Source organism: Pteropus vampyrus, unplaced genomic scaffold, assembly GCF_000151845.1.
Source record: "Pteropus vampyrus isolate Shadow unplaced genomic scaffold, Pvam_2.0 Scaffold438, whole genome shotgun sequence".
NCBI classification, from domain to species: Eukaryota; Metazoa; Chordata; class Mammalia; order Chiroptera; family Pteropodidae; genus Pteropus; species Pteropus vampyrus.
Genome location: NW_011889219.1, coordinates 274,650 through 282,512, shown reverse-complemented (window position 1 = coordinate 282,512; position 7,863 = coordinate 274,650). Strand labels below are relative to the sequence as shown.

The 7,863-nt window shown below is 58.3% G+C and overlaps 1 protein-coding gene and 1 long non-coding RNA gene across 2 annotated transcripts in view; one reads left to right on the top strand and one right to left on the bottom strand.

Moving 5' to 3' along the window:
• Window positions 1-7,863, bottom strand: part of LOC105306488 (trafficking protein particle complex subunit 9-like) — a 285,172-nt gene that overhangs the window by 2,666 nt on the left and 274,643 nt on the right. The gene's annotated exons all lie outside the window — the stretch shown is intronic.
• LOC111732294 lies at window positions 294-1,432 on the top strand. Its single transcript, XR_002777480.1, has 2 exons — window positions 294-375; window positions 1,199-1,432. It is a non-coding gene; the product is annotated as an uncharacterized LOC111732294 (long non-coding RNA).

The following is a 7,863-nucleotide window of genomic DNA, read 5'->3' as shown; positions in this document are numbered from 1 at the left end:
AGCTCTGCAGGAGCCGTTTGGCTCTCTCGAGTAAATAATTTACTTTTACAACTTTTCATTAAAGATTAAAGGGAATTAAAATTAGGGCAAGTTAGAGAGGAGCCCCGTGCGCCTGGCATTTTCCTGTGGGGCGGCTCTCCAGGGTCCCCAGCGGGGCCACCACAGGCCGGCGCCGCGGGGCATCATGGGACTGCGGCCCTGTGAGGGGGCCCTGGGGAGGTGCACGGAGAGCTCAGAGCGGGGCGACGGCTGCCCCAGCAGGCAGGCCTCTGGGCTGTGTCTTGGGGTGGCCGTGGCGAACCACTGTACTGCCAACACCACTCACCCTGCCCATGGTCATCTTCGCGCCACACGGGCGCCCCGTGGAGGAACAGGGTGAGCCCCTTCGGAAGCCAGGGCTTTGCTTCCTCGTCTGAAACGGGATGGCACAGCGCCCGGTGGGAGGGAGAGATGCCTGGGAGGGCTGCGCGGAGGAGGAGGGCTGGGACAGAGGGAAACCCCGCCCACTGTGACCTCCGTGCTGGGCTCCTGTGTCTGCTCCCGGGCACGCACCCCAGCTCTGCGTCTCAAGGCCCTGCTCACAGGCCCCATACCCCCGGGAGCCTTCCCTCACCTCCCCTCAAGGAAAACTTGAACTTGAGAAAGCTCTGGCAGTAGAGGCTGGCTGGGTGCTCACCAAACCGTTCCTTTTCCTCCTGGGCACACGGCCAGATTGCAGTCTCCCCGGCAGTGTGGTGTGACACAAAGTGAGTCCCAGCCAATAGAAAGTAGAGAGAAATGACACCCCCCAAAGACGGTCCACAAACACATCCCTCCTACAATCGCCCATCTCCCTGACAGGACTAAAGGAACCGAGGGGTGGAGGAGGGAGGAGCAATGGGATGGGCGGGGCCACTGGGGGGCGGGGTCACCGGTGGGTGGGGCATCCCTGACATTCTGGGGCTCGTACAGCATTCAGCTGTGACTTTTACAGACTCAGGCAGTCATATAACGGATCGCTCACCGTCCAGATGGGAACGCTGGAACCCTGCGCAGAGATGACGTGACCAGGGCCACACTGATAGTGGTGGCACAGGCACGGGAACCTGGGCCCCCTCTCCTCCCCAATGAGAGCAGAACTGCTTTTTGCACAGGGTACATCTTGCTTGCTGGCGACAATACCACTATTAAGTTCCTGCCTAAAACCTTCTCTTTTTAGACAAGCACTTCAGATGACCAAAGATAAACCAGGAAAAACAGAGGAGGAAAAAATGGAAAACACGCCTGCTGGCTGGTAGCCTTATGCAAAGATCCTTCTGAGAACAGCAGAGAATTGAAAATGACTTGTCTGTCCCCAAGCAATGTCTCTACCTTTTCAATCTCTCATTTTTCATCTTCTCTCAAGCCTTTCTAAATAAAGCAAAGATTCCTGCCACCCTGGCAGGACCCTCCACTGTTCTCATGGCTTTGTGTCTAGCCTTGTCCTCGCCATAGTGTCATGCCAGCCTCAGACCTTCTCACCTGCAGGGGGAGGGGGCATGGGGAGGGTCCCAGCAGGTGTGGGAAGAGGCTGTGTGGTTGGTTTCATGCCGCTGGACCTTTGCATGGGCTGTTTATTGCGTCTGCTTGGAGCCCGCCCTGTCTGCCTGTCCATCTCAGCCTCGCCGACCTGGGAAGCCTTCCCTCCCCAGCACCTCAGTCTCTGCACTCGGCCCTCTGCACTCGGCACTCAGGACTCAGGACTCTGCACTCGGCACTCAGGACTCGGCACTCTGCACTCGGCACTCAGGACTCAGCATTCAGTGCTCTGCACTCGGCACTCAGGACTCAGCGCTCAGGACTCTGCACACAGCACTTTGCACTTGGCACTCTGCATTCGGCATTCTGCACTTGGCACTTCCCTGGGGCGTCTGCCTCCAGCAACAGACTGAGAGCCAGGAATTGGGTACCCCCTCCATTCCCCGGTGCCCGGTGGGGTGCACGTGGGGCCTCTGGCAAGATCTGCAGACCTTCCCCTGGCGGGTAGTGGGGCCAGGACTGGAAGCCGGGTCTCTGGACTCTCGGGGCTGCGCAGTGGGGAAGCCGCCAAGGGGAAGAAGACATAAGAGGAGGCAGCGGTAGATATGACGCCCTTGACTGCTCCTCCAGAATATTCTAGACCAAGCTGAGGGCTGTCCGCCCTTGTCCTCTGTGCTCTCTCAACCAGTACCTGTGACACTCCTCCTGCCTATGTCACCTGCGATGGCCCTTATACTCTCCCCCTTGCCGACTTCTATTGGTTTTCTCAAAACTCAGCTCAAGCAGTGCCTCCAGGAAGGCTTCCCGGATCACACCCAGCCCTGCACAAGCCCCTCGTCATTGGCTGATGGACTGTCTCCCAGAGAGAGGTGCCCTCCTTGAGCGTAGGGGCCCAGGGCTCGTCTCCTGGACTGACAGCGAACGCCAAGTAAGGCAACCGCTGAGCCTCCCTGAGCCTCCACGGCCCACCCGCTACAGAAGAGGGTCAGGCTGGGTGACTCTGGGGCGGCCGTACCGTTTCACGACGCTCGTGCCGGGGCTCAGCCCCACTGAGCCCACACTCAGACCCCTTTCTACCGAGCCACGGCGGCCTGTTCCTGACACTGCGCCCGGAGCCCCCACTCTGGCCCCTCGCGCATACAGCCCAGGGCCTGACATCTGCCTGCTGCTTGGTCAATGTTTATTGTGTCAAACAGACTCTAAGTGGTGAAGCTTCCGTGGAACCATAATGTCCCAGAGTGTACACAGATCAATCAGGAAGGACGAGGGCCACAAAAGAACCTTCTGAGCCACCCGTGCGCCCACAGGAGCCAGGCGGCTGGACAAACAGCATGGCGGCAAGCCTGCTGCCCTGCACGGAACTGGGAACAGGCTCAGGGCCACGAGAAAGAGTGTCCCCTTGAACTCCCCAGGGGGCACCACCCTGCTCAGAGTTTGTCACCAGCCTTTCGGAAGGGGGCTCATGTGCACGTGAGAAGGGGGTGGGCTCCTCAGGTTCCCACCACCCAGGCCAAGGCAGGCAACACAGGGACAAGGCAGTCACAGGCCTGAAGGGACCAGCAGGCAGAACTGAACAGAATACATCTCAGAGACAAGGGACGCTCAGGGGCCAAGCCTGCACTGCCTGGCACTGACCCCAACCTTGGCTCTTAGATCAACCTGGCCCTTGCCAAAACCAGGTCACTGTGAGCATCCCCGCTCCAGGTATTAGGGTCATACCCCGGCCCTTGATCATTTCTCGGAGGAGGAGGGCCGGGACAGAGGGAAACCCCGCCCACTGTGACCTCCGTGCTGGGCTCCTGTGTCTGCTCCCGGGCACGCACCCCAGCTCTGCGTCTCAAGGCCCTGCTCACAGGCCCCATACCCCCGGGAGCCTTCCCTCACCTCCCCTCAAGGAAAACTTGAACTTGAGAAAGCTCTGGCAGTAGAGGCTGGCTGGGTGCTCACCAAACCGTTCCTTTTCCTCCTGGGCACACGGCCAGATTGCAGTCTCCCCGGCAGTGTGGTGTGACACAAAGTGAGTCCCAGCCAATAGAAAGTAGAGAGAAATGACACCCCCCAAAGACGGTCCACAAACACATCCCTCCTACAATCGCCCATCTCCCTGACAGGACTAAAGGAACCGAGGGGTGGAGGAGGGAGGAGCAATGGGATGGGCGGGGCCACTGGGGGGCGGGGTCACCGGTGGGTGGGGCATCCCTGACATTCTGGGGCTCGTACAGCATTCAGCTGTGACTTTTACAGACTCAGGCAGTCATATAACGGATCGCTCACCGTCCAGATGGGAACGCTGGAACCCTGCGCAGAGATGACGTGACCAGGGCCACACTGATAGTGGTGGCACAGGCACGGGAACCTGGGCCCCCTCTCCTCCCCAATGAGAGCAGAACTGCTTTTTGCACAGGGTACATCTTGCTTGCTGGCGACAATACCACTATTAAGTTCCTGCCTAAAACCTTCTCTTTTTAGACAAGCACTTCAGATGACCAAAGATAAACCAGGAAAAACAGAGGAGGAAAAAATGGAAAACACGCCTGCTGGCTGGTAGCCTTATGCAAAGATCCTTCTGAGAACAGCAGAGAATTGAAAATGACTTGTCTGTCCCCAAGCAATGTCTCTACCTTTTCAATCTCTCATTTTTCATCTTCTCTCAAGCCTTTCTAAATAAAGCAAAGATTCCTGCCACCCTGGCAGGACCCTCCACTGTTCTCATGGCTTTGTGTCTAGCCTTGTCCTCGCCATAGTGTCATGCCAGCCTCAGACCTTCTCACCTGCAGGGGGAGGGGGCATGGGGAGGGTCCCAGCAGGTGTGGGAAGAGGCTGTGTGGTTGGTTTCATGCCGCTGGACCTTTGCATGGGCTGTTTATTGCGTCTGCTTGGAGCCCGCCCTGTCTGCCTGTCCATCTCAGCCTCGCCGACCTGGGAAGCCTTCCCTCCCCAGCACCTCAGTCTCTGCACTCGGCCCTCTGCACTCGGCACTCAGGACTCAGGACTCTGCACTCGGCACTCAGGACTCGGCACTCTGCACTCGGCACTCAGGACTCAGCATTCAGTGCTCTGCACTCGGCACTCAGGACTCAGCGCTCAGGACTCTGCACACAGCACTTTGCACTTGGCACTCTGCATTCGGCATTCTGCACTTGGCACTTCCCTGGGGCGTCTGCCTCCAGCAACAGACTGAGAGCCAGGAATTGGGTACCCCCTCCATTCCCCTGTGCCCGGTGGGGTGCATGTGGGGCCTCTGGCAAGATCTGCAGACCTTCCCCTGGCGGGTAGTGGGGCCAGGACTGGAAGCCGGGTCTCTGGACTCTCGGGGCTGCGCAGTGGGGAAGCCGCCAAGGGGAAGAAGACATAAGAGGAGGCAGCGGTAGATATGACGCCCTTGACTGCTCCTCCAGAATATTCTAGACCAAGCTGAGGGCTGTCCGCCCTTGTCCTCTGTGCTCTCTCAACCAGTACCTGTGACACTCCTCCTGCCTATGTCACCTGCGATGGCCCTTATACTCTCCCCCTTGCCGACTTCTATTGGTTTTCTCAAAACTCAGCTCAAGCAGTGCCTCCAGGAAGGCTTCCCGGATCACACCCAGCCCTGCACAAGCCCCTCGTCATTGGCTGATGGACTGTCTCCCAGAGAGAGGTGCCCTCCTTGAGCGTAGGGGCCCAGGGCTCGTCTCCTGGACTGACAGCGAACGCCAAGTAAGGCAACCGCTGAGCCTCCCTGAGCCTCCACGGCCCACCCGCTACAGAAGAGGGTCAGGCTGGGTGACTCTGGGGCGGCCGTACCGTTTCACGACGCTCGTGCCGGGGCTCAGCCCCACTGAGCCCACACTCAGACCCCTTTCTACCGAGCCACGGCGGCCTGTTCCTGACACTGCGCCCGGAGCCCCCACTCTGGCCCCTCGCGCATACAGCCCAGGGCCTGACATCTGCCTGCTGCTTGGTCAATGTTTATTGTGTCAAACAGACTCTAAGTGGTGACGACGGAAGCTTCCGTGGAACCATAATGTCCCAGAGTGTACACAGATCAATCAGGAAGGACGAGGGCCACAAAAGAACCTTCTGAGCCACCCGTGCGCCCACAGGAGCCAGGCGGCTGGACAAACAGCATGGCGGCAAGCCTGCTGCCCTGCACGGAACTGGGAACAGGCTCAGGGCCACGAGAAAGTGTCCCCTTGAACTCCCCAGGGGGCACCGCCCTGCTCAGAGTTTGTCACCAGCCTTTCGGAAGGGGGCTCCGGGCTCATGTGCACGTGAGAAGGGGGTGGGCTCCTCAGGTTCCCACCACCCAGGCCAAGGCAGGCAACACAGGGACAAGGCAGTCACAGGCCTGAAGGGACCAGCAGGCAGAACTGAACAGAATACATCTCAGAGACAAGGGACGCTCAGGGGCCAAGCCTGCACTGCCTGGCACTGACCCCAACCTTGGCTCTTAGATCAACCTGGCCCTTGCCAAAACCAGGTCACTGTGAGCATCGCCGCTCCAGGTATTAGGGTCATACCCCGGCCCTTGATCATTTCTTGGACTCTGCACCCTGCCCACCTGCTTCCAACTCTGGCTTGTAACCACTGGCAACAGGGCAGGCTTCCCCATATTCCTTACTGAAACTGCTGACCTTGGCTTTGTGGTACCCTGGTTGGAGGGACCCCCACAGCTCCTTCTAATCTGCCTAGCGATCGGGGCTCCTGTGCCCCAACCTAGAAACGAGGATCTGGACACCTTGTTTCTGCCTTCGCAAACTCAGAGAACACTAGACCGCAGGTCACACTCCCATCCATCCAGCACCCACCCGTGCACGCATTCATCCGCCATCCGACTCTACCGGCTCACCCACCCACGCACCCACCCACGGCAGGGGCTGCATTCAAAAGCAGAAACCCTGGCGGCATGGCTCTGACTGCAGGCCCAGCGCGGCAGTGGCTCACCCAGGCTGGGGCTCGGGGCAGGGGTAAGTGCAGCAAGAGGAGGGCGTGAAGGGGTGCAGAGCTCTGGGGAGGGGGGTGGCGCTGAGCACGCTGGTCTTCTAGGCCGCACAGAGGAGGTGATTCTGAGCTCAGCGGATACATGTGAAGGAGTAAGTCTGAGATCCTTGAACGGTTGAGGTAATGGGACAGGGCCTTGGTGGACGTCCCTCCCCAGCGCCCTCCTGGTTGGGCTGATCAGCCTCTTACTATCAAAGAAGCAGCAGCACATACTTCTCTGGGCCGACAACACTGCTTCCAGGAGAAAAACGGAAATTTTAAAAGCAACTTGGAAATGACTGCCTGCCAGGCTATCTGCTTCCTTAGCAGGAAAGCCATTTTGATCACAGAGCAGCACCCTGTGCAGGACACAAGGTTCCTGGGTTCCTGACACAAGGGGCGGGGGGACGCGCGGGGCTGGCGGCAGCTGTGGCCTTTGCTGGAAAGGCTGGGGGAGACAAAGGCCAGCCAGGCCAGCCACACCGAGGGAGGGGCGCTGCCAAACGCACGTCGGAGGAGGGCAAGACCCACCTCTGAGCAGCCTGTGAGCTAAGAGCACCTTCCAGATGCCTCCACTGCAAACGGAACAGCCAACTAGACAGGTTAGCCACAGGGCTGCTGCCTCGAGAACCAAGAAGAATGGTTTGCAAGGAGAGTATTCGGAGCCAGTATGCAAATCAGGGTGCTTGAAAACAGTTTGTTCTCTTAAATAATTTAATCATCTCCACCACCATCTCCTTCCAAGAAGCATTTGGTTGCTTAGGAAGAGGGTGGCGGAGCAGGCCAGGGCACGGGGGCCAGGAGCCCCGGGCCGCCCTCTTAGCTGTGCACTTGGCCTCCCCTCACCCGGAAAGCCGGCATCAAAACCTCAGCCCTGAGGCTCCGGAGGTTATGGAGATGGGGCCAGGCAGGAGCCCTGCAGGCACAGCAGGCCTGAGCTCCAGGAAGGGAGCAGCTGCAGCTGACGCAGCCACGGTCTTTCTGAGTCCTGAGTCCACCACCCGCCACACGGCTCCCTGAAAGTGGGGACTGGTCCCGGGGACAGGGCAATCAATCGAATAGGAAAGAGAGTAATATTTACTGAGGGCCTTAGTTAACATTAAGTAGGTGCCAGAGATAGCAACAGGCAGGTCTCAAGCCACACTCATCTTTGTCTTAACCTGTGAGCTAGATTCTAGAGAGAAAGATCAAAGCTCAGACAGGTTAAGTTACTTGATTAAAGCTGTCGGGCATTGCTGGGATGGAAACAGGGTTCTGTCTGAATCCAGAACTCAGGATCATTCACCGCAGTCACACTAATTAAGCCCCAGTCTCTGGGAAGAATGAAAAGAAAATCCATGGATTTATCTAGGAAAACAATTCTTTACTGAAATGTCTTTACTGAGTCATGGGAAATTCTGAAAAATC